Raw genomic sequence first — 25,145 nt, 5'->3', positions numbered from 1 at the left:
CAGTATCTTTCTTGATTACTTCTCAGTTAATTAGGTATTTAGTTAGTTTCCATATTTCAAGACTTTTTTATATGGAACTCTATATTGACAGACTGGATTTGGACTTTTTTCAGTGCTGTTCATAATATATTGTCACGCATTGTTCTTTCCTCCATTCCTTTTGCCTTACCTACTCTACTATTACTATTACTGCTATCATTGTACTTATCCCTTTGCCTTGTCCTCCTCTGCAGCTCCTGTATCCCAGATTCTCCACCCAGCTACTGATAGGAGGTGTATCACGTAGCACTTCCGCCTGGGGGAAGCCACTCCATTGTTTAGTAGAAAACCTACCGGTGGATTTTGTTCCTACTGGTGAACAGTGTACTTATTCATGCTCCTGAGAGACACTCAGCTCACTGTGATCCTTGACAATAACTGACAACGAGCACCCTAGTTACTTGTGTTCGGTAGGGAAACCGATAGCTTAGGGAATGTTAGGTATTTTTCTATTATTTTGAATAAACAGATATTGGAAATTGCAACTTCTAGTCTCTCTCCTCCTTCTCACCTGCCACAGGTCCAAGAGCAGGGTATAGACTAACAAAATCTGTAAGGGGGAGGTCTGTTGCCAAATAAATAAATTAGTGCCTTGAATGATCAGCAATGGCCCTACATAATCTCAGATACTTGGCCGATGGTCACTTTGCTTTTACAAAACTAAGCCAAAAAAGCAGAGCACTTGCAGAGAGTTTCCAACCTATGATGGCTCCCCTTTTAGCACTTCCTGGTCATTGATCCCTCGTTTATCGTCTTTTGTTACTTTTGGTACTTGGCTAAACTGTCCTAAAAACAAATGCACTCATTTAAATCAAACAATGTATTTAAATTGTAGGCCATTCCGGACATTAGCAATTTACATTTAAAAACACTATAGATCACTGGTAGAGAGGCTGGAACTAATTTGTCAATACTGCTGCCGTTTTTTAAAATTGAGTGCCCAATCCTCTACGCTATAAATATTCTGGTTGGGTAGTACATACAAGCATGTGTAAGCTCGAACAGCCTACAGTACATCACTGTGTGCATGACACTATCCTCTTGATGCCACTTAGTGCCTGCTTTGCATAATTCAAGATGTTCTGTATGGCTAAAACCTTGCGCATGAGCATTGCAATTTGTGTCTAGCATCACACTAAGGAGAGAATGGAGAGGTGTACTTGTTTTCTTTTATGCATATCAATAATGGAGAAATTGTGCGAGAGGTGACTCATCGAGATGCAGGTTTTTTTTATCATAGCAAAGGGCACATCACTTGTTGGACGACATTACAAATTTCAATGGCATGTACTGTATCAGGGAAAGAGTCACTTCTAAAAGCCACAAGATACAGAGAGGAAAAGAGGTTGGTGGTTGTGAGACATGGCATAAGAGGTCTACGAGGAGCCACCTCTCCTGCCAAAACGAGACCCCATGAAACTCAAGAAAATGTTCAAGGAAGAGTAAACCACCTTGCTATATTTTATATATTCTTTCTTCCCCTCTTGTTCTACTTTGGCCGCTCTTCCTTATCTTTCATAGCCATGACCCCTATTACTTGTTCCATTTAACCTAGTTGTAAGAATAACCAGTGGTTTAACAAGTCTCTAAAGTTGAAGAAAAAAGTGTGGTTGAAAACTAGATCCTCTGGGTATCTACTTGAGGTTAAAGCAGCTCTAAGGAGGTATAAGGAGGCTATTGTTGCTGCAAAATCTGAATGCCTGCAAAATCAAATAGGTCTTGCTCTAAATAGACCTAAGGCACTTTTTGATACTGTGAAACATTTTAGTTCTCCTTCTTGTACCACTTTGTGTCTTGCTCCCTCTTTATCTTTGGTTAATTACCTCAATGCTTTCTTTATAGAGAAAATTGATGTGATCAGAGTCAAAATTGAACTAGAAAGTGTGCCAGTACCTAGCACCCCGTTGAATATCAGTAGAGTGTTCGAGTCAGACTCAACGGGTTCAAAGTTTGATTTTAAACCAATGGAATTGGATTTGATTGGTAATCTCCTTTCCAAATTAAAACCCACCAATCATAACTATGACCCGATTCCGGCATATCTAGTCAGAAAACATGTGGAAGTGTTAAGTGCACTTGTGCTGGCTATTATACATGATTCACTAACACAAGGTTGTATACCTAATGAGCTAAAAAGATCATATATTAGACCTCTGCTGTAGAAAGATACTTTGGACACCAAGGTCTATTCAAACTATCGCCCTATCGCTGGTTTATCCTGGTTGGCCAAGATCCTGAAAAAGATTGTTATAATCCAATTACTGGCTCATGTGGAGGAGCAGGGTATTTTGGATGTGTATCAATCTGGTTTTATACAGGGTCACGGGACCGAGACAGCATTACTATCAGTCTGGGATGGTATCTTGAAGGCAGCAGATGAAGGCGAATGTGAGTCATGCGGGATCTCTCTACGGCCTTTGATACTGTTGATTTTGAGAGCCTCATCTCTAGACTTTCCAAAACGGCCCAGATCTCAAATGCCTCTTTGAAATGGTTCATTTCCTTTTTCAATGACTGCTTCAACAGGTTAAGTTTGGGACCTTTATTTCAGATTTCTTGGCAGTTGGATATGGAGTCAGTCCCTCAGGGATCATCTTTGTCACCTTTGCTTTTTAATATTTATATCCACCCCTTGTTGAAGATTTTTGCTGAATTTTGACTATTTTACTATGCCTATGCAGATGACACACAGATTTATGTACGGCTGACCAAACCCACGGAAGCTATACAGAGAGTGTTGGCTTGTGCCAGTAAAATTAAGAACTGGATTGCTGATAACAAGCTCCAGCTCAATCCAAATAAGACTGAAATTATTTTGTTCGGTTAAAATATAAATGGGCTACAACCTTGTCACAGGTGCCTTGTCCTGAGCTTTTTGAGACACAGACATCCTTTACCCGAAAAGTTAAAAACCTTGGTTTCACTTGGTAGGCAGATCTTAGTTAGAACCAGCAGATAGATAATAAAGATAAATCTGTATATTATCAACTCAGACTCTTAAAACCGCTATTACCACTGATTCCATCCAAAGATCGTCCCACGGTGGTCTGTGCCTTGGTGAATTCAAGGCTCTACTACTGCAACCGACTGCTTATGGGCATTCCTAATAAAATGCAGTGCTTGCAGGTTGCACAAAACCAGGTCGTTCGGCTGATTTTCTCCAGCCCAGACCTTCTCATATCTCACAAACCCAGAGAGAACTCCATTGGCTGCCTGCACAACAAAGGGTGTTGTTCAAAACCCTGTTTGAATTTTAGATGCATCCAAGGTACAGGCACAAGATATCTGGGTTCAAAAATGTTGGCTTATCAACCTGAACACTGTTTACGTTCATCTATGAAAAAACTGTTGGTGGTCCCTCATTCAAGCTCTGTTACTTGGGGCGATAGACGCTTCTACCATGCAGGGCCTGAAATGCCCTACCATCTGAACTCTGCAAAGCTAAATCTTTGCTAGAGTTCAGAATTTTTTTAAAAAACGTATCTGTTTGTTTCAGATATAGCAGCTTTTTCTGGTAATTTTCCTTGCTGATTTATCATCCGCGCCCTGATGCACTTCTTTGCCCGGTTCCTGTTTGGGATATGTGCTATATAAATTGCCAAATACAAATACATGGTTTATTGCACTATTTTCATCTATATATTCAGAGGATTAAGAGAATAACAATGTGAACTTTGGGGTAGTGCCTGAGGACAGGCATACAGTCTGTCATGAAACCATAACAAAAAGTATGGCAGAAGATGTCAGGCGGTGTGCGCGCAATACGATAGCTCCTTTATAAACAAAACAAATGGTGACTAGGACAAGTGCAACCCCAGCATAGCAAATTCTGACTACAGTAGGGATGAGCAACATTTAATTCTAATATATTGAAGGGTAAGCAGATTATCATGAGAATGTTTCTTTAGATGAGGGATAACATGACTTAAAAAAAAATGGCCAAAATACATTTAACTATTTTTTATTGTAGAAATCATTTTGGGAAAACTACAAGAATTAGTGGAACAATTGTACTGTACAAACAGTTTTGAAAATACCCACTTTTGTAACAATATTTGAGGTATACATAACATTAATTAAGTAAGCAAACCAGAAATAAAGCAAGAAACTAAATACAGATTATGATAAATGGTGTTAAAATGATGTGTTGATTTGAAACACGTCTTTAAAAACGTATTTATATTGTAGAACACTGACTAAGGATGAACTACTGGAAGTACTTGAAACTCACCCAAAAGACCAAAAGAAGCATTGGCTAACATGGGTCGGATGAAACTCATCTTGACCTTTACTGTTGTGTAGAGGGTAATGAGAGGGAGCTAATAGAATAACAGTAATACATTAACAACTCCAATATCAAAGACATAGGTACAGACACATGAAGGGTGATATATTCTCAATATAATTGGAGAAGTATATGCTGTATTTGTATGCATCGGATATTGAATATATGTTATGTTTCTGTCGCCTTTTCTCCTTTTGGTTGTACCTTCTTTTTCGTATCTTTGTATCCTATGACATTGACAGGTCATATTAGAAAACTTAAGGAATGAGCTATTTTGAAAAACAATTTGCTTAACGATTTGACACGTATAGTCAATCTAAACCTTGACCTGTGTGGTCGTAACACGTTTTGGCGGGTTATGTTGTGACTGTTCTCGTTATAACTTAGCAAACACTATCCTAACAAGCAGTTCTAGATGAAATTGGATTTCGTACAATTTTTTTAATTTAATTAGACTTTGAAACTGTGTGAATTAAAATCAGAAACTATCTCAAGTACATATGAATAAAACATGGTTTACTCTTTTGAGTGTAACTGTATGAGCTCAATCAAAACCCTTATGATTAAAATTGGATTTTGAATATAGCTCCTTTCCGAATGTTTGTAAAAAACTTAAATAGAGTTTTTGTGCATCAGTGCACATTCAATAGACAAAATTATTCTGAAAACTGGGGCATGCGCGTAGCCACCACATAATTGTGGATTCGTAGAAATATCAGATAAAGCTGATCTAGAGTCGTGGCACATGAAACAGTGTGATTGCAGACATCACTAACTGTAGGGAATTGCACATCAAAATGTTACCAATGGCAACTCAAATTCACGACACCAAGATCAAATGTGAACTTTTGATAGTGGTCCTTGTTGGCAATGTAATTCTCTGGTTAATCATTTCTCTTTTGCTGTATAGAGATCATATTTGAAAAAGGCATCAAACTACCATCAACCAATTTAAGACCAACTGAAAAATGTCTAAACTGAGGTCACTGAGTGCAAAACAGCGGGTCTGTTGTCTATCCATGGCACCCAGCCCAAAATGTCTTCTGATTAATTGCTCCACAACAGGGCCATTGCCACAGTGATCACAATACATTTATGTAGGTAAATGTTCAGGGGAGACTATCTACCAGTAGGAGAGTTTAGGGGGAGCAAATGGGGAAAATGATGACAACATACTTGCCAACATTCTGTGACCAATAGATATCGGATTTTTGAAGTTTCAAAAATAATAATTCCCATAACAATGACATCACAGGAAAATACAAAACATACGTTGTTGGCACCATTGAAGCATTCTAAAATACACAACCCATCAAGCAGCACAATATGGAAAGATGTTCAAATGTTAAAAATGTATAATTCTGAATGGTAACTTAACACCAAATTCAATTACCTAACTTCACAGATGGTAATCACACAGAGTTGGTAGGCAATGTTTGCCACTGCTCTGTAGCAGCAGCCTGGGCAGTACATATGTATTGCAAGTTGAACACTGAATGACATGGCAACTGATAACTCCCTTAGTCTGGTAGGCAGATGCTGTGTGATGCTGTTACACTCTGCCATTTGCCTTCACTGGTGGTTCACCTAAGGGTTGTCCTGGCAAGAGTGCAGGACAGAGTCAAGTAGCTGTCAGGTAAGTGGATTGGGATGAGCCCAATCAAAGTAATCACCTACCAGTCCACTGCACAGACAGACTAATTAATGTGTGCATGTTGTCCTGGACCCTCCATTAGAGTCACATAAATGACTTGCCACAGTAAAAAGCAGAAGGATATGTCACTGAAATCTGTAGGCGGTAGGACTGCTTAAAAAGCAGTAGCCTACTGCCTAAATCTGTAGGGTTGGCAAGTATGTGACAATCTTAACTCAGAGTCTCACCATTGCTGAGCCCATTAGCTCATACATGTGATCACAGCAGGGATAAAAAATGAGATCTAAAATGACATTGTGGGGGACATTATTGCGGGGACTAAAAGTTAAGCTTGTCATCAATTTCCCCATGTGCTCCCCCTAAACTCTCCTACTGGTAGTTATTTGGCAGCCACTAAGTATTGCCACAATGGAGAATTGACCCTCCCCCCATCCTCATTCCCTCCACCGCTGTTGTACTTATGTTCTTTGAGAAAAAAAAGCAAAGTATGTTTTTTTAATTATATACAAAAAATATTTCATAATAGAATAAAACTTGGATAATACATGCACAGGTTTGCTGAGCAATGTCACACTTACTCCCGCTGTGGAGTGAAGGTCAGGGTTTGTTATAAACAATATTTTTCTTTACATAACCCTTCATTCAATGCAACGGTTCAGTGGTGGGTCAGGCTGGCACAGGTTGCTTGGTTGCCTTATTGCAATCTTTGAACAACGTTTCATTTAAACAAACTTATTTCCAGCGAGCGGCAATGTGCAGTGCCCTCGTGCTCCTCCTGTCTGAATATTCAAAAGGCAGGCTGATATGCCAAGAGAGGGCGAGAAAATAAATCAAAACGCGTTGAAGGATCTTTCTAGGAAACCAGGCTCTTCATTTGCCTTGGCAGGACAGACACATTATTCTTTCTGTACGAGAAGTTTACGTTTCTGTACAAACAAACACAAACAACATTAATCTTGCACTCAGGGAAACACCACACTGGCAGCAGCGCAAGGGTTAAAGCAGTTTGCATAAATGCATTAGGAACTGGATGATGGGACACCCTTGTCATTTTGACCTTTTACCCCTCACTGAATCGGCTTGCCCTTTTTGATTGTGTTTATATGTTGTGATTTAGTGCCACCTAGCATGAGCCACAATTATTCACACATTTGCAGAGAGCAGGGATGTCATTTGCGGATGTATACAAGGTCTGCACAGGCACTTTGCCTGCATCCATGCCGATGCCATAGCAAAACTGCCTCCCAGTTCACACCAACTTAATGCTATACAAAGGCAGAGGGCTGGGGCGGATGGCATGTCACACTCTGCAATATGGAAGCTGCGCCGGCATTCCCTTGGTACCATTGATACGAGGTGTTGTGAGGAAAGGACGGGGTGCAACAAAAAGGTATCCAGTATTTTCACTGTATGTTTTCCACTGCTGTATTTTTCCCTGCATGTTTTCACCTACGTTTTGCTGCAAAAATGCAGGTGCAACATTTAGGTGAGACAATATGGTATGGATGGAGTGTGGGTGGTAAATGCAGTGGTGTAGTGAGGGATTACATGGGGTCTCCCCCACATTTTGAAGCCCACAAAAATAGGGGAAACTGGCTGTAGAAAATGCTGCATCTGTTGAACTCGAGGGTAAGGAACAATCTTGACTTATCCACCTAAGAGTGGAAGATTAATTGTTTCAATACTAACGAATTCCAGAATCTTGTTGGGGGCTTGATGTCTGGTATTGGGGCAGGACCAGGTAGTAAGTGTAAAAAACCACCTAGGCATACCCATGGCTTTAGTCTGGAATTAGCAGAAGCAAAAAGGGGTATGAGAAGGGAAATTCAAATGATACAATGTACGAACCCTGAACGGGCTACATGTAATGAGCTGACTAGAAAGGTCAGACAGTCCTATAGGAATTTCTGCAAATCCCGGAAACATCTTGCTCTACAGCGAGATGCAGAACTGATGTTAGGGATTCTGATTAAATCCGAAGTCAGCTCGTTCTGGTATCTGGTCAACTGGCAAGACCCTAATTATGCTGTATCCCAGATTAACTCAATTTCTGAATAAGAGTGGGTGCAATTTTATGAGGACAGATTTGGGCACCCGCTGACCATTATCCCGACAATAAAGGAAACAACAGGAAATGCCACATGGGAACCTCAGCTCGATCTATGCACTATTTACGGTTTTAATCTCTAGATGCAAGTCATCGCGTGCCCCAGGCCCTAATGGTCTCAAAAATAACACCTTTAAAGGAGACCGTAATTTGTGGACGAATCTCCTGTATTTGGAGTTTAGAGACATCATTATTACCGGGATCACTCCGAGCTCCTGGAATACGGCACATGTGGTCCCTATCTTCAAGTGTGGGGGCAGGACTGATCCCAATAACTATCGACAGATCTCTCTTATCGATGCCGACTGTAAAATCTGCTTGGCAATCCTGCTCTCACACTTGGAGGACTGGGCTACCACTTATCATCCGCTGGCCCAATTCCAGACAGGCCTCAGGAAGGGATATTCGACTAACATTAACAGCTTGGCACTCAAGTGTGTTAATGTTAACACACTTGAGTGCCAAGCTGTTAATGTGACAGAAGAGGCTTGGCTTCAAATTAAGGGCTGTACTTATATGGCCTTCATCGATCTAACTGCCACATTTGACTGCATCGACCGTGGCAGACTAGGGTCCAAACTTGCCAAATGGGGGTTGCCTGATGGGCTGCTAAAACTCATTAGTGGTGTGTACGAAAACGGTGGCATGCAGGTCCAATTAAGTCAAAAGGGGGACATCTGGAGGAGAATACGATCTTACCAGGGGTGAGGCAAGTGTGTGTCCTGGCCCCTTGGCTATTTAATCAGTACTTCTCCGATGTAACACTATCTCTTGCTAAAAAGGGGCTGGTTGCCCCAAGGATCAGCAAGGAAAAAATGGTACGTCTAATATATGCAGATGACGTACTGATCTTTGATTGAAATAAAGTTGGGCTGCAAAGATCTCTAAACAACTTTGAGAACTATGCCAATGACAATGGGCTAATTATCAACCCAACTAAAACTAAGATTCTTGCCTTTAAGAAAGATAAAGGGATGACTAAAGGACCTGTATGCACTGTTGGAGGCATGCCCTTGAAATTAGCGGATTCAGTTTGGTATCTGGGCTTCTATTTTTCATCCTGTAGAGGCCCAAAAGTAGCTAATGAGACCCTGCTGCATAAGGCTAAATTCTTAGAAGCTCAGATTATTAGAATTGACCGAAAGTTTGGCAGATTCTCCCTCAAACCCTCAATGATGTTCTTTGGAGGCAAATATGTGCCTAAATTGACCTATGGTTAGAATTAAGATATGATAATTTGTGTAAAATCTTGAGCAAAATTGAAGGAAAAATTTGGAGGAGAATCCTTGGAGTGTCAAACGTGATTCCGATTTCAGCTATCCACTTTTAGTTGGGTATGGTGTCACTGTGGGCTCGGGTACAATGGGCTTCCCATGTTCTCGACTCAAAAATGATTGCGCTAATTCCTGACTCCCTATACCAACTAATGAGTCGAAAATTGGAACATTCATTTGCATTAATGAACTTCGAGCTCGACCTGAATGTACCCTAAATGGGATTGGTGTGTCTGTGGAAACACTGATCTCGAAACCTACTAAGGCTAAGCAAGCCTTGTTTGACTATGATTGATCTCACAATCCAGATGCATTTCATTCTTATCCATCAATGAGCCACCTGACACATGAACACAGACGAAGAGGAACCATGACTAGGATCCTGTTGCGATTTCCTAATCGTCACTACAGGGGCATCCCATTAAGGGTGAGGTGTAACTTGCTAGCAACCAGGGAAATCCATTTTAGGAGATCGCTTATCACGGTGGAGTTAGCTACTTTTCGGTTTTGTATGGCAAAATTGGAAACCTTAATGCATCTGGTGCTTGAATGCCTTTCACTACAGGGCTTAAGAACCTGGTATTTGGGGCCACTAGCCATGAATCCATTCCTTTATGACAAAGATATGATATGGAAACATTGTCTTGAAAACTTTAATATCCGGAAAGGGTTGGCCCTGGCTGGTTTCATGAAATCACTGAATTTGTAGATCAGGTGAACTGATGATTCTCAGCAGAGGATGTATTTTATTTTTACTTAACTTGACGTGATCTGCAAAATGTGGACTTATTCTGAATCTATTGTGTTTATTTGAATTGTCTGTGGATTCACTGTATCTACACTACAATTGGTAGCATAATATCTGATGTGAATGTAATTGTTGACCTTTTTTTTTAAATATTATGCTCTATCTGTGTTATTATTAACTGTTGTGTACACACTGAACCAACTCGATTGACCCACCTCGAGGGAGAACTTCTGTTGATGTATTGGACTCAAATTGATTACCTTTCTCTTAATTTATTCTGTTTTCCTACTTGGTAATCATGTGTGTACTTTTTACTTTATTCTTCTTTTAGCATTTTCTTTTTTTGTTTTTTAATTATGTGTACCATGTGATTATTTGAAATCTTCTTTGTAAAGGTTTGAAATAACCAAATAGAATAAAACAATAAAAATAAATGCTGCAGTGAGAAATCCGTGGTAAAAAACATAAAACCCATACAAAGTCACAAGCAGAGTAGATAGAGTGCTAATAAAGAACCAGCGGGTAAACATTCTACACTTGATGACAACAAAAAATGAAGCATCCAAGATGCCATGTATCTGCATTAGGAGCTGCATTAGGAGCTTTAGAATCCCCAGAATGTTCTTTGGCGCAGGCTACAGAAAATGCAGTAAATAAGGGCTTTACCCTTACTACTAAAGCTATAGAACCTGAGGCATTACCGCTAGGGTAATGGCCCGTAGCAATAGTTAGAACATTAACGTAGTCCAGAGGCATTACCCAACCGGAAATGCCCCCACCCCTATGAGGGTTCTATTGCTCTCAGTGCCCGGGGAAGTTGTAACTGGGTACTAATATACATTTTTCTCGAGTTGAGACACAGCATTGCAACCGTTTCTCAACTCTAGAAAAAATTATTGGCAAAAAATGGTCACCACGGATCCGGGAGAAGGGACTACGTGTAGTCTCTTCTACCTTTCGATGAGGGCCAGATGGAGAAAGCACAGGAACAGTGAGGGACGCGATGCGGGTCCCTCTTAAAGGTAGGTCTTACCCTGCTGGGTAACGACCTGGCGAGGGAGGCAATCAGATTGATTGTAACAATCTGATTGTCCTTCGCCGGGTACTCATTTTCATTAATGCATACATGAAACCCACTCATTAAAAAATAAAGTCCAAGTGTGTTTTGGAGTCAGTCATGGATTTGTGTAATTAAACAAGCATTGGCAATGCAAACAACCTGCTACCCTGCTATCAAATCCCTGCTACCCAGTGCATATCTTGTTTAAAGCACCCCCTTCATCTGTGCCTGCCTGGCTGCTAGGCCGACTGGTGAGTTAATTTGTGTACTGTGCAGCACCCCTGTCTGTCTCGCCCGCTATCGCTGCAGGGCACTTTCTACCTCCCCTACCTTTTCTCGCTACAGGGCACTGTCTAGCTCCCCTACCTTTTCTAACTGCTACTCTATTAACTATCCTCTCTCGCCCACGAAGTCGAGAAGAAACAAGCTTAAAAAGCTCTCCTGGCCTCCAACCCAGGCCTATCTATTGCTGACACCTATGTCAATGCTACTTCCAGGCAGAGTATTACTAACATCCTGTCTTCTGTTCCCTTGCCCGGACCTATGGACTCCCCACCTGGTCTCCACTCTCTCCTCTTTCTCCTCTTCTCCCATTAATGGTGCATCATTAATATCTACCCCAATAGCACTATCATGGCCCAAGGTTCTTAACTTACTATTCTCCTCCTAGACCAGTGCCTGTCCTCTCTCATTGACTTCATCCCTTCGCCTGCTACCCTCCTTCCTCCTCTCATATATCATCTCCGCCACCACCAACGGGAGTACCACGCCCCTGTACACCTCCTTGGAAAACTTTCAAAGGTGGTACTCAGCTTCACGTAGCCACTCTGAACGCTCACTCTGCTGTCAAACACTCCTATGACATCTGTCTTCTTCTTGAATACCTTGACCTTGATGTCCTCACCCTTACTGAGATGTGTTCAATGCCAGCCCTGTCACTGCTCTTAACACCCTCCTTCCTGAGTGCTACAAAATCCTCTCCAAACCCAACCGGCACAGAGGTGGAGTGGCCTGGATTTTTTAAAGCCTGTACATAGGCTTGGGGCCTCACCAACTCTCTCTTTCACCCCTGCCTCCATCTACAGGCTCTGGACCCTATCTCTCTCTTCCTCTCTGAATGGGCTGACCTCACCTCCTCCCTCTGGACCTCTAGTTCCAACCTCCTCCTCCTCCTCTGTGACTTCAATATCCACCTCAAATCTCCTGAGTCAGCCACCTCACAGTTCATTGACCTCTGTGACTCCGTCTCTCTCACTATTCTCCCTTTCGGGTTCGACCCATGCATCCGGACACATTCTGAATGCCTTCATCCATGGAGACATCCCTATCTCTAATCCGTTCATCAGCCCCCTTTTCCTGGTCTGACCACTCTCTCATCTCCTCCCACTTGGGGCCCCTCAGCCACCTATCTGAGCCACTGCCGCACTGCCAACCTCCTTCACCATCATTCGACTGATGAAATGAGTGTCAGTCGCTGCTTTTGTCTCCACTTTCATCCCCCTCCCCTGCTCCTGACTCGCCCTCTGACTCTGTCTTTACTAACCTCCACCTCTCCATCTCTAACACCTTTGACATCCTTCACCCTGTCATGAGGATCCGCCTGAAATCTGCCTCCAAGGGCAATAACTGGTATGACTCTGATCTAGCATCTCTGAAAACATAAGTGCAGAGTTGCCGAACGGAAGTGGCAGACCTTGGGTTCTTCCTCTGAAAAACTGGCCTGCCGCCTGCTCTAAAAGCAATACCATTTCTCTATCCATTCAAAGAAGAGAACCCACATCCAAGCCCGCATCTCTGGAGCCACAAACAACACAACCTAATTTTTCAAAATCTGCAAGGAACTTGCCAATCCAACTGCAGTCTCCACCTGTTCCTTTCCTTCCCAGGCTCTCTGCACCATTTTGGCCTCCCATTTCGCTTCAAAAACTCAGGACATCCTGTCCTCACTCTCCACAACCCCCACCTCCACTCTCGCTCCTACTCCCTTGGTGCTGCTCCCTCCACTGCTGCAGTCTCCTTCGCATGGCACCGATGAGATCTCTAAAGTTGTCCGCTCTGTGAATGTCTCTTCCAAACAGGTGGTCCCCTGCTCTTCTAGAACCATTAAGGACAACGTCTCCACTTTTGCCCTAGCCCTAGCCTCTTTCTGTAACCACTCATTCACCACTGGCTCTTCTCCTCTAGCTCTCAAGCATTCGCTTGTGCACCCTCTACTAAAAAAGCTGTCTGCTGACTCTTCCTGCCCGGCTAACTATCGCCCCATCTCCACCACCCCCTTCCTGGGTAAACTCTCGGAGAAGCTGTTCCTCCACGAACTGATCCTTCATACCGTACTTGCCAATTTGTATTCCAGGCATCCAGAGGAATGGAAACTGCTCCCCTGAACACCTGTGAAGACATTCTTGCAAATCTTGACTCTAACTCTCCTGCTGTCCTCATTCTTCTCGATCTCTACTCTGCCTTTGACACAGTCAACCATTCTATCATCATGAAATGGCTTTGTGATACTGTCAGACGGGCTCTCCTCCTCCCCTGACTCCTCCTCCCCTGTATGCTCAGGTACTTCCTCTACCTTGACTGAGCTCTTCTTCTTGGTCTTTCTCTTTGTCCCTTGTCCAGGCTTCTTCTCCTTTTTTTGACGTAAGTAGGGCCGCGCTCCCTCGGCCGCCTCCGTGGTATAGTACAGATCCAGAGGTAACCCGAGGAGCACGCCCTAAAAATGGGGAAAAAGCTGTTTGGCAGAATAAACCCTGATGGATTCCGAGACTGTAGTAATGGGAAGGTCCGATGATAAACCAGAAGACTTGCAGAAGTGGGGAATCTGGTCAGCTGACACCACAGACGCGAAGCTCCGATGTAAACAGAAGAGGCTGTTGCTGGAGCCTTCTGGACCCGGTGTAGGGGGTCCGTAGGATTAAACGGTATAGCGGACTACCATGAAAGATACTGCACAGAGGTAATGATGCAGGTAAGGACTGAACAGAAAAGGTAACAACAGAGGGAACACGAAAATTAGGATAGAACAGAGTAAAGATAGAAGTCTCCCGACACTAGAGAGGGATATGACTAAGATGGTTGCAGAGAGAGACAAGTGCACGGAATACGCATGGAGAAAGGGAACGAGTAGTGAAAGCTAAAGTAGCTAGAAAAGTCCCCGATCACCTTACCTAAAAACCATTAGACACCGCGAGTGGCAAGGGACAGGAAAGGCAAAAGCAAAGTAATACGGGAGACAGAGTAATGCTAGTCGCTGAAAGAGACTAGCAGCGCAGGTAACACATACGATACAACGCGCCATGCGCTAGTTTGATCAGCGAGTTATAGGTTCCGTCGGCCCTCTTGATTTAAGCTAGACCATTGGTCTTGGTAATGGAATCTATGTTAGTAGTACTTCCAACGGTAAGCTATCTTCCAGGGCTGGTGCATGACAGTATGCCCCCTTCTATACTTGCTTCCTCCTGGTTTCCCTGGATACAGTCTATGGAAACGCTGTACAAGTCTGGGGGCATTCACATGGGTTCTTGGTTCCCATGTTCTTTTGGCTATAGGATAGCCCTTCCAGTGGATCAAATATTGTAATGTTCCTTTCCTGTAACGGGAATCCACTATTCTATCCACTTCATATTCTTCCGGTTCCTCCTGAGGTGTGACAATGGGTCTTCTCCTAGAACTCTTAAAAGGATCTTCTTTATGTGTCTTGAGTAGGGAGGAATGGAAGACAGGATGTATCCGCCGCAAGGCGTGAGGTAGCTTTAATCGGATGGCCACTGGATTGATTTGAGACTGAATCTGATAGGGACCTATATATCTGGCTGCAATCTTTCCCATATGCGCCCACCGGGGAAGATATCTTGTAGAGAGCCAGACCAGATCCCCCGGCTTCCAAAGAGGAATGGCACTGCGTTTGGCATCAGCATCGGTCTTGTATGTCTTGCGGCTGTCCTCTAGTGTTTGTAAGGCTTCCTTGTGGGTACGGTGGAGATCAGTGAGCATCCTTTCCAAAGCGGGAGTGGTGGTCTGACATCTGAGAATGGAAGTTCCTGGTAGGTGGTGAGGATGATATCCATACGTGCACTTGAAAGGACTCATTCTGATGGCAGTGTGGTAGGTGTTATTATAAGCGAATTCCGCCATAGGCAGCAGAACTGCCCAATCGTCTTGTTCCTTGTTACAAAAACAGCGAAGATACTGTTCTAGGTTGGCATTTAACCTCTCTGTCTGCCCGTTGGTTTGCGGGTGAAACCCAGAAGACAGGGCTTTTTGGATACCCAGTTGGGTGCATAATGAGTTCCAGAACTTTGAGGTAAATTGCGTCCCTCTGTCGGATATGATAGAACGTGGTAACCCATGTAATCTAACCACCTCACGAAGGAAGACGGTAGCTGTCTCTGAGGCAGAAGGAACCCCTGAAAGGGATATGAAATGTGCCAGCTTAGTGAACAAATCTACTATCACTAGAATAGCGGTCTTCTCCTTAGAGATGGGAAGTTCCAATATAAAGTCCAGTGAGAGATCTTCCCAGGGATGTGTAGGTGCCTTAGCTTGGTGCAAGAGACCATGTGGTCTATGACGGGAGGTCTTGTTGATCGTGCAGGTGGGACACGAAGAAACATAATACGTTATGTCTCTTCGCATAGCCGGCCACCAAAAGCTCCTGGAGACCAGCTCAAACGTTGCCTTTTCTCCCTTATGTCCGGCTAGGGGTAGGTCATGACAAAACCCAATGGCTTGTTTTCTCAAAGAGGGTGTGGGAAGAAACAAAGCCGATTGATGGAACCACAATCCCCCACGTTCCTGCAACTGGCAGGAGTTCTTCTCTTCCTGGGAACTGTGAAATTGTTTCTCTCTGACCTCTTGAAGGAAAAGATTGGCAATCATAAGGAGGTGGTGTCTTGGCAGGATCTTCTCCGTCTTCACCTCAGATAGTTCCTCATTAGCCCAACTTCGGGATAAGGCGTCAGCGACACTGTTTTGAGATCCCGGTATGTCGGTGATCTGGAAGTCGAAGTTAGAGAATTAGTATGCCCAACGAGCATGTCTTGAGTTTCTGAACTCCATCTGTTGAAGAACCTTCAGATTTCGATGATCCGTACGGATTATGAACTGATGTAAGGCTCCCTGTAGAAGATGTTTCCATTCTTGGCAGGCACTTCGTATAGCCAACAGTTCTCTCTCGAGTACCGAGTAGTTCCTTTCGCTTCCTGTCAAGGTACGAGATTAATAAGCAATCGGGTGTTCCAACTCATCAGTTCCCTTCTGTAACAAGACGGCTCCCAAGGCAACCCCAGAGGCATCTGTCTCCAGAACAAAGGGTTTACTCTGATCAGGCTGGACCAGAACAGGAGCAGAGGTAAAAAATCCTTTTAGGTTCCTGAAGGCTTCCTGAGCGGAGGGTCCCCAATGGAAAGCTACTCCCTTCTTGAGGAGATTGGTGATGGGCAATACGAGGTCAGAGAACCTTGGTATGAACCTGTGATAGAAATTCGCCAGACCTAAGAAACGTTGAATCTCCTTGACTGAGGAGGGTTCTGGCCATTGGTCTATAGCTTGAACCTTGGCTGGGTCCATGCGGATTCCCTTGGCGGATAATATGAATCCCAAATAAGGTACCTTCGAGGCCTCGAATTGACACTTCTCCGGCTTTGCAAACAGGTTGTTCTCTAAAAGTCTGCGGAGAACCTCACTTACATGGGCACGATGTTCAGCCAAGGAAGGAGAGAAAATCAGTATATCATCAAAGTATACGACAACTGATATGTATAACATATCCGCGAAAATCCTGTCAACAAAACGCTGGAACACAGCAGGGGCATTCACCAGGCCGAATGGCATAACGCAATATTCTAACAACCCCAACGGTGTTCTGAATGCCGTCTTCCACTCGTCCCCATTCTTGATCCTTAACAAGTGATATGCTCCTCGGAGGTCGAGTTTGGTAAACACCTTGGAGTCTCTGACCGCCTCGAGAATGTCTCTGATAAGTGGCATTGGGTATCTGTCTCGAATGGCTATACTGTTCAGACCCCTGTAATCAATACAGGGGCGTAATTCCCTCGAGTCCTTCTTAGAAATGAAAAACAATGATGCTCCTCCTGATGATCTCGATGGTCTGATAAAGCCGTTTTCCAAGTTGGCAGCTAGGTATTCCTTCAAGGCTTCCTTTTCGGCCAAGGATAGCGGATACATGTGTCCAAAAGGAAGTGAAGCTTCTTCCTTGAGGTCTATGCTGCAGTCCTCATTGTGAGGAGGCGGGAGGAGTCTAGGGTTAAGATCTTTGAATACTCTAGCAAAAGACTGGTAGTGCTTAGGTAAGGAGGATACCAAGAGGCTTCCTTGAACATTGGCCAGACTGGATCGAACTTCTATCGAGGAGTCCCTCGGATTCAAGCAGTGTTCTTGACAAAAGTCTGAGTCGAAATTGATCTTGTTCCTTGTCCAGTCGATTCTGGGATTATGTCTTCTCAGCCATGGGATTCCCAGAATCAACAGAAAATGGGCTGCTCCGATTACATCAAAGCGAAGAGTCTTGACATGATACTCCATTCCGATCGTAATGGGAATGGTCTCCATAGTAATGGGTCCAGAAGTTAGAGGACGCCCGTCCACCCCCTCTACTGGTACGGGTCTGTCCTTTTCTCTTAGTGGGATCTTGTTCTCCTGGGCCCAGGTCACATTGATGAAGTTTCCTGCCGCTCCGCAGTCCAGCATGGCCAATACCGAGAGTTCTTGCCCTGGTCTGCAAGTAAACGTAACTTGGAACACCATCAATCAGTTATCTTCTACTCCTTCTGGGGTAGTTCGGGTAAGATTGCAAGGGTTTGGACTGTCTTCCCCATGGTCTCCCTTGCAATCACCTGGGGTCTGGCGTCTCCCTGTCGCTTAGAGGGTATGACAGGACAGTCCTTGAGAGTATGTTTCGCTGACCCACAGTACATACAGAGACCCAGGTCCTGTCTTCGCCTCCTTTCGGCCTTGGTAAGAGGTCCTCGGGTAGAACCTATCTGCATGGGTTCCTCCAAGGTAGGATGTTCTCTTCTTCCCTGTGGGGGGCTATACTGAGAGGTCGTTCCCCTTCCTCTTCTCCTTTCTTTCCACCTTTCCTGAAGACGGAAATCAATCTGGAGTACTAGGGTAACTAGTTCTTGAAAGCTGTTAGGCCGAATCACTCGAGCCAGCTCATCCTTAAGTTCTTCATTTAAGCCTCGTCTGAATAAGGCCTGTCTTGCAGTATCTGGCCATCCAGTTGACACGGCCAGGGCCTGGAATTGTGCAATATAACCTTGTAAATCTTGATTCCCCTGTTTGACCTCGAGGAAGGCGTCGTACTTAGAATACTATACGTCAGAGTGCTCAAATCTGTTTTTGAATCCTTGTACGAACAGGGCATAGTTATTCACCATTGGGTCTTGGCCGGTAACTAAAGGGGTCGCCCATGCCAGGGCACTTCCAGCCAGATTGGCTATGAGGAATCCAACTCGAGCCCTTCCGGACTCAAATGCTCGAGGTCTAAAAGAGAAATAAACCGAGCAGGCATCTAGAAAATCCTTAATGTATTTCGGATTTCCGTCGTATTTACCATAGGTAAAGGGCATTGGAGGTAGGTCATCTCTGCTGGCTTCCCGAGCCGCAGCTTGTTGTCGAAGAAGGAGGTTCTCAGCATGGAGTGATTGCATATCAGCTCTAAGGCCTTGTATGGTGTTACACATCTCTTGGATTTGTTCCGGAGATGCCATTTCCTTCTTTTGGCGTTGTATACTGTCAGACGGGCTCTCCTCCTCCCCTGACTCCTCCTCACCTGTATGCTCAGGTACTTCCTCTACCTTGACTGAGCTCTTCTTCTTGGTCTTTCTCTTCGTCCCTTGTCCAGGCTTCTTCTCCTTTTTTTGACATAAGTAGGACCGCGCTCCCTCGGTCGCCTCCGTGGTCTGAATATAGTACAGATCCGGAGGTAACCCGAGCGAGGAGCACGCCCTAAAAATGGGGAAAAAGCCGTTTGGCTGAAAAAACCCGGATGAATTCCAAGACTGTAGTAAACGGAAGGTCCGATGATAAACCAGAAGACTTGCAGAAGTGGGGAATCTGGTCAGCTGACACTACAGACGTGAAGCTCCGATGTAAACAGAAGAGGCTGTTGCTGGAGCCTTCTGGACCCGGTTTAGGGGGTCCGTAGGATTAAACGGTATAGCGGACTACCGTGAAAGATACTGCACAGAGGTAATGATGCAGGTAAGGACTGAACAGAAAAGGTAACAATAGAGGGAACACGAAAATTAGGATAGAACAGAGTAAAGATAGAAGTCTCCCGACTCTGGAGAGGGATATGACGGCGGAGACTAAGAGGGTTGCAGAGAGAGACAAGTACACAGAATACGCGTGGAGAAAGGGAACGCGTAGTGAAAGCTAAAGTAGCTAGAAAAGTCCCCGATCACCTTACCTGAAAACCATTAGACACCACGAGTGGCAAGGGACAGGAAAGTCAAAAGCAAAGTAATACGGGAGACGGAGTAATGCTAGTCGCTGAAAGAGACTGGCAGTGCAGGTAACACATACGACACAACGCGCCGTGCGCTAGTTTGATCAGCCAGCTATAGGTTCCGTCTGCCATCTTGGAATAAGCTAGACCGTTGGTCTTGCTGATGGAATCCATGTTAGTAGTACTTCCAACGGTAAGCTATCTTCCAGGGCTGGTGCATGACAGATACCCTCTGCATCATGGATCGGGAGCTGGGTTGGCTAACCTCTTTCCTTACTAAACACCCCTCCGAGCTGTAGCTTGGCCCTTTCTCCTCATCCACTTCTCTCTACTCCTTTGGCGTCCCCCAGGGCTCTATCCTATCGCCATGGCTTTTCAATATCTATCTCACCCCTCTTGCTCACCTGATCTCCTTCTCTCCTACTTTCCAGAGTTATGCTGATGACCCACTGCTTTCCTTCAAACTTCCCTCTACTACCTCCTCTTCCTCCTCTCTCATCCCCAACTGTTTTTCCTCTATCCAGGCATGGTGTGTGGCTAATGACCTCTGTCTTAATGCTAGTAAGATCCTTCTTATTGGGACTCCGGCAACCTGCTTTCCTGCCACCTTCCTTGGGCTCTCTATGCTCACTATCTTGTGATGCCAAAAACCTCAGGGTCATCTTCTACTCCTCTCTCTCCTTCAATTCTCACATCTTGGACCTTGCCAAGAAGGCCCACTTCCAGCTTTACCTTCTTAGAGGCATTCTCCCTTTCCTCACCTTTCCCCAGAAGCTCAATGTTTTCAGAGCCCTTGCACTCTAGGCTGGACAAGTGCAACAGCCTCTTCCCCAATCTCCTCCTTTCTTCCCTACACCTCAATCAGCTAATCCAGAAGAGGGCTGCAAGACGTATCCTTGGCCTCAAGCCCAGGGACGTATCTATCCTGCCTAAGATCTCTTCACTGGCTCCCTGTAGCTGCGAGGATCAAATTCAAGACCATCTGTATCATCCACAAGGCATTCCGAGGCCTGGGAACACGCTATCTCCAACTTTCTCTCCCTAAATACCCCACTGCCAGAGCCCTCCACTCCTCTAACTCCAACTCTCTACTTGTCAAATGCTTCTCCAAGCCGAGAGTGGGTGGCAGATCTGTCTGTTCGGCTGGTGCTTCACTTTGGAATAGCCCCCTTCCGCTCTCAGATTTGAGTCATACCACCTCAAGTTCTGGGTAACTTCTCAAAACTATACTTTTCTCCACCTCTTTCTCTCTTTCCCTTCCCTGCTAATCACCCCACTGCTGCTGACCTTCATGAATCTCACAGGTTACCAGGCCTGTACCCAGTCAACACCAGGACCCCCAGACCCCTAGCACTGCCCTTGTGGGCCCCCTACCTGATGCTGTGCATCCCACCCTGGGTTCCTCCAGCCCCGCACTTAGCCCACAGCCTCCTCCCCTGGCTTCCCTCTGCACTTAGTTAATAGTTTGAGCAAGAAGGGTTTCCTCTTTTTTTTCGGGGGCAAGGGTGTGTGAGGAAGGAACTGTCTCACAAAGCACACTGTCAGGAGAGTAGTGATTCTTATTTTCACTAGCTGCATTGATCACATACACGTGGGTATAAAAAAAACACAATTTTAATTCATATTCAAATCGTTAAAACGACCATCACAGGGCCAGGTAAGTCAATGGTCCGGCTAAAATACAAGACAAACAATGTAGCCATATGTCGGTGTGGTCTCAAGGTACTTCATAGTCTCGGTCATAACATCAACCTTCAGCATTTCACAATAATATACTGGTGACAACATGTGTAATATACTGGTGACAATTTGAGTCATAGCACACCAGACGTGCTATGTCTCAAATTAGGATGTCATGCTTATCCAAATTCACTCTGGTACTAACATCACAATTGCTAAAATAGATTCTATGATAGACCTGTGTATCTAAAAGTCAACAAGTTGTCACCAGTATATCATTGTGAAATGCTGAAGGTTGATGTTATGACCGAAACTTTGAAGTACCTTGAGACCACACTGACATATGGCTATATTGTTTCCCTCTGCACTTTCCTTTCTGGGCCCTCATCAGCACTTACTGATACCTGGCTCCCTCCGTTCCCTCTCCCTCTCCCCTGACATGCAAGTGCAGTGAAGGAACTGCAGCAGCACTTCCTTCACTGCACTTGAACGTCCGAATGTCACAAGGGAATGTACATTTACTGTTTTCTTTTGCCATTATTATTTTCCTAGCCCAACTCGCCCCCCCCTTAGCCTTGTGGTGTCTGGAAACACCATTTTGTTGTATAGATGCCTAACAAATGCTCAATAAATCGGTCAAATCAGCAGTTTCGGCTTTTATGTAGACATGGGACTTCCATAATGGTACCAACTGCTCATTGGTGGTAGAAACTCCAAAATGTGCAAGTACCTGACCATATAATAGCAGCCCTGTGCAAATGCTTATCTAATAGCCATACACAAGCCAACACTGCTAGATTTGCCTGAGCTTGTTTAAAACATGCCATCAGTGAAGGACGCGCATACTACTTAAAAATAAAGTGACTAAACGCAGACCTGACTAAGACATTTTTATTACACCAATAGTGCGTTTCCAACTTCAATTATACCATAAGATCACAGAAGACAGCCTTGAAGAAACACTGTGAGCTCCAACATTGGTGACAAGGCTTGCTTAAGCTAGCTGAAATTGATCCCAGGAGGGTGTGCTTTGGGTGGGGAATGGACACAGGGTCTAGTATGGCCATGGGTATTGAATGGGTGGGTAAACAACCAAACAACGCCTACATGCATTGTGTTCCTCCTCATATGCCACCTCCTCCTAGTTATACTCCAATGCAATCGTTTCTGCTTAAAGGTGGCGCTAAAGCGCCCCTCATAGCCAACACGTAAAAGGTAATACAATAATTCAGTGAACGATTCCCCAGAGTAGCCCAACCTCCCCATTGATTTAATCACCTGCACCAGGGTTCTTTCTTTTCTGTTCATTCTTCATCTTTGTAGCTTCATGCTTTCCAAGATTTTCGGATCTGAAAGAAAGAAGATTTTGATAGGTTTACATATCTTTGGAGATGCATTTCCCTTAATTTCTGTTTAATCACCTGCCAAAACATCTGATTTGACTTGCCTTGAAGAGCAAACAGGTTAAGAGGTATGAACACAATATACCTGTGGTAGTGCTGTCTGTAATACTTTAAACGTGTTTACCACATACTTCGCCATAAGCATTGAGTACATGCACAGATCTGGCTGTTACATACAAAGATCATTTCTTTTCTACACCTGTCACTCCCTACCCTAGTGTCGCATTCAATATCACTTCTAAGTGTACAATATTTAGCTGAGCAGAGGGGCAGCTCATAAAGACAACCCCACAACAATCAACTTCTTACAACTGTAACCTATTTATATGTACCCTATTCCAGAACTAACGATATTTCTGACAGTGCCCGTAAAACGCCAAAACCTTCCAAAGTTTTTCAGTATAAAACCAGGCATACACACTTAAAAGCCCTTCTAAGTTGCAGAACTAACCTTTCACATGGAACACAATGTGGCTCGAGTGTCCCTTTCCCACTGCAGGTCGTAGGAGCGCAGAGGATGAACATGTATGGCTGCAAGCCCCTCTTGCTGCATTTCAAGCTAGGCGTTCCACGGAAGTTGTATCCACTGGCATGGCTTCCTGGGCTGACATATTCTATGCCAGAATTATTGGCATCTAGTTCTGCGGTGCAGTAGCAGATGACCCCATTTTATTACTTTTATTTACTTTTTTTAACCTACTTTATACAACGTTTTCAAAATCCATGGGCTCTGGAGAACAACACAGCAATGGCATTTAGAGAGATGTGCAGGCGTCTAATGTCCCGTAGAACCCAAAGGGTGGAGTGTAGACTCCTTTTATGATCCTCGTTGCTCTTAAAAGTATATGGTTAAGTGTCATAGACCTAGCCGAGGGTCGCACTGGGAGTTATGTCCCTGAAAGGTGAGTTAAAGGCCTGTGTTTAACAAGGTTTATGGGTCCATATCTTCCAGTAGGGGTAGAGTGCGTAGTCTATATGGCTATTAGTGCACCCTTTCTTGTTTAAATTAACTAAGAACAAAAAGTAAAATCTCCACCTGCTGGTCAAAACCCTGAACATTTTTAATCAGATGTTGAAAACTATCTAAGATCTAATTGAAAAGTTTCATTATTTTAACCAGCAGTTAGGTATCATGTTGTTTGTTGTGCGTTTCAAACAAACTCAGTAATGAGCACGTACGAGCTAGGGGAGAAGGAAGGGGTGGGGCTTGCTACACAGTCCGGCCAATGTCTGCAGGGCGTGGTCTGCCCAAAAAGAAGCTGCCATGGGCAGTGAGGGGGAGAGGCGTGGCCGCTTCTCCCAGATGTGGCCTAGCAAAGATTGCACCATCTGGGGCCCAATACCCCAAAAGTAAAGAAGTCAGTGTGCGTTTGGGGAGGAGTTGTCAGGGATCTGGGCCACGTCTGTCAAGCGTGGCCCAGTAAAGGAGAGAACTGAGGAGGGGAATGGTGTGGGTGGCACCCTCTAAGCATGGGACTGCCGTGAAGAGAGGGAGCACCATGCTGAGAGATCTGCTCGTGGCTCACTGAGACCGGCTTCACCTAGGTCACATCCGCCCCTCTGGACCTGGTGCATGTCACCTTGTAATGGCAGCTCGGAACTGTACACAGATTGACATATTATTCTGCAATCTATATTGCTTGTACAGCTCGGAGATACACCCATCATTAACGCCATATCAGTGCGGGGGTTCATTAATGATTTCCTATTGGTGGCAGCCATTAGAGCAATGGACACACTTGGCTGTTGTTACCAGTTACCGTGTGTTACAGAGCAGCAACCATCCGCGAAGGTTATGCTGTCCATAGTGCAGATGTGACCCTGGGCCAAACTTGTCCTGCATAAAACAGTTTGCTTCCTTTTGAGGAAATATCCTTATTTCCATTCTGTGGGGTGGTTTTCTCTTCATTTTAAAAATGGAGGGCATCCTTGTCATGAATAGTGAAACGGTAACGCACAGCAGAAACACACATGGCTATTGCTTGTTTTTAAGATGTACTCTTCAGTTCAGGCTTATACAATTAATCTAACAGACATATAAGTTAGTCATCATCCTTCCAATGTGGCTGTTTGATTGTCCCCACTATCTACTAATATAAAGGACTGTTTTGCAATAATAATATATATCTTGATGCACAAATAACTCCATATTGAATTGGGGCTAACAGGAATAGTTTCTCTTGAGAGGTTTCCAATTGCTGATTTAAAGGTCATTAAAAATCATTCAAAACCATCACAAATCTTTTGAGTCACATTGATGGGATTAGTACTCTTGTTTGTCTACAAATTTAACATTTAACCTGTAGGTAATAGTCAGATGGATGGAAAGAATCGTTTGTGGCACGATATAAAAACAAACTACAATTCCCAATAGTTATTTAGTTCTTATGGACATTATTGTGCGATTATCAGTTGTATTCCT

The 25,145-nt window shown here is 44.2% G+C and overlaps 1 protein-coding gene across 1 annotated transcript in view; it reads right to left on the bottom strand.

Annotated features, from left to right (window-relative positions):
* The window catches only part of LOC138452344 (G protein-activated inward rectifier potassium channel 4-like), an 855,022-nt gene that overhangs the window by 389,697 nt on the left and 440,180 nt on the right, over positions 1-25,145 (bottom strand). Inside the window, exon 3 of the mRNA XM_069604965.1 lies at positions 22,599-22,669. The gene's annotated coding sequence lies outside the window, so the exon portion shown is untranslated. The remainder of the gene's footprint in view (positions 1-22,598; positions 22,670-25,145) is intronic.

This window comes from Ambystoma mexicanum, chromosome 1p (genome assembly GCF_040938575.1).
Source record: "Ambystoma mexicanum isolate Mex_15411 chromosome 1p, UKY_AmexF1_1, whole genome shotgun sequence".
NCBI lineage: Eukaryota > Metazoa > Chordata > Amphibia > Caudata > Ambystomatidae > Ambystoma > Ambystoma mexicanum.
Note: the sequence above shows the minus strand (reverse complement) of the source record. Positions and strands in the feature narration are given on the sequence as shown.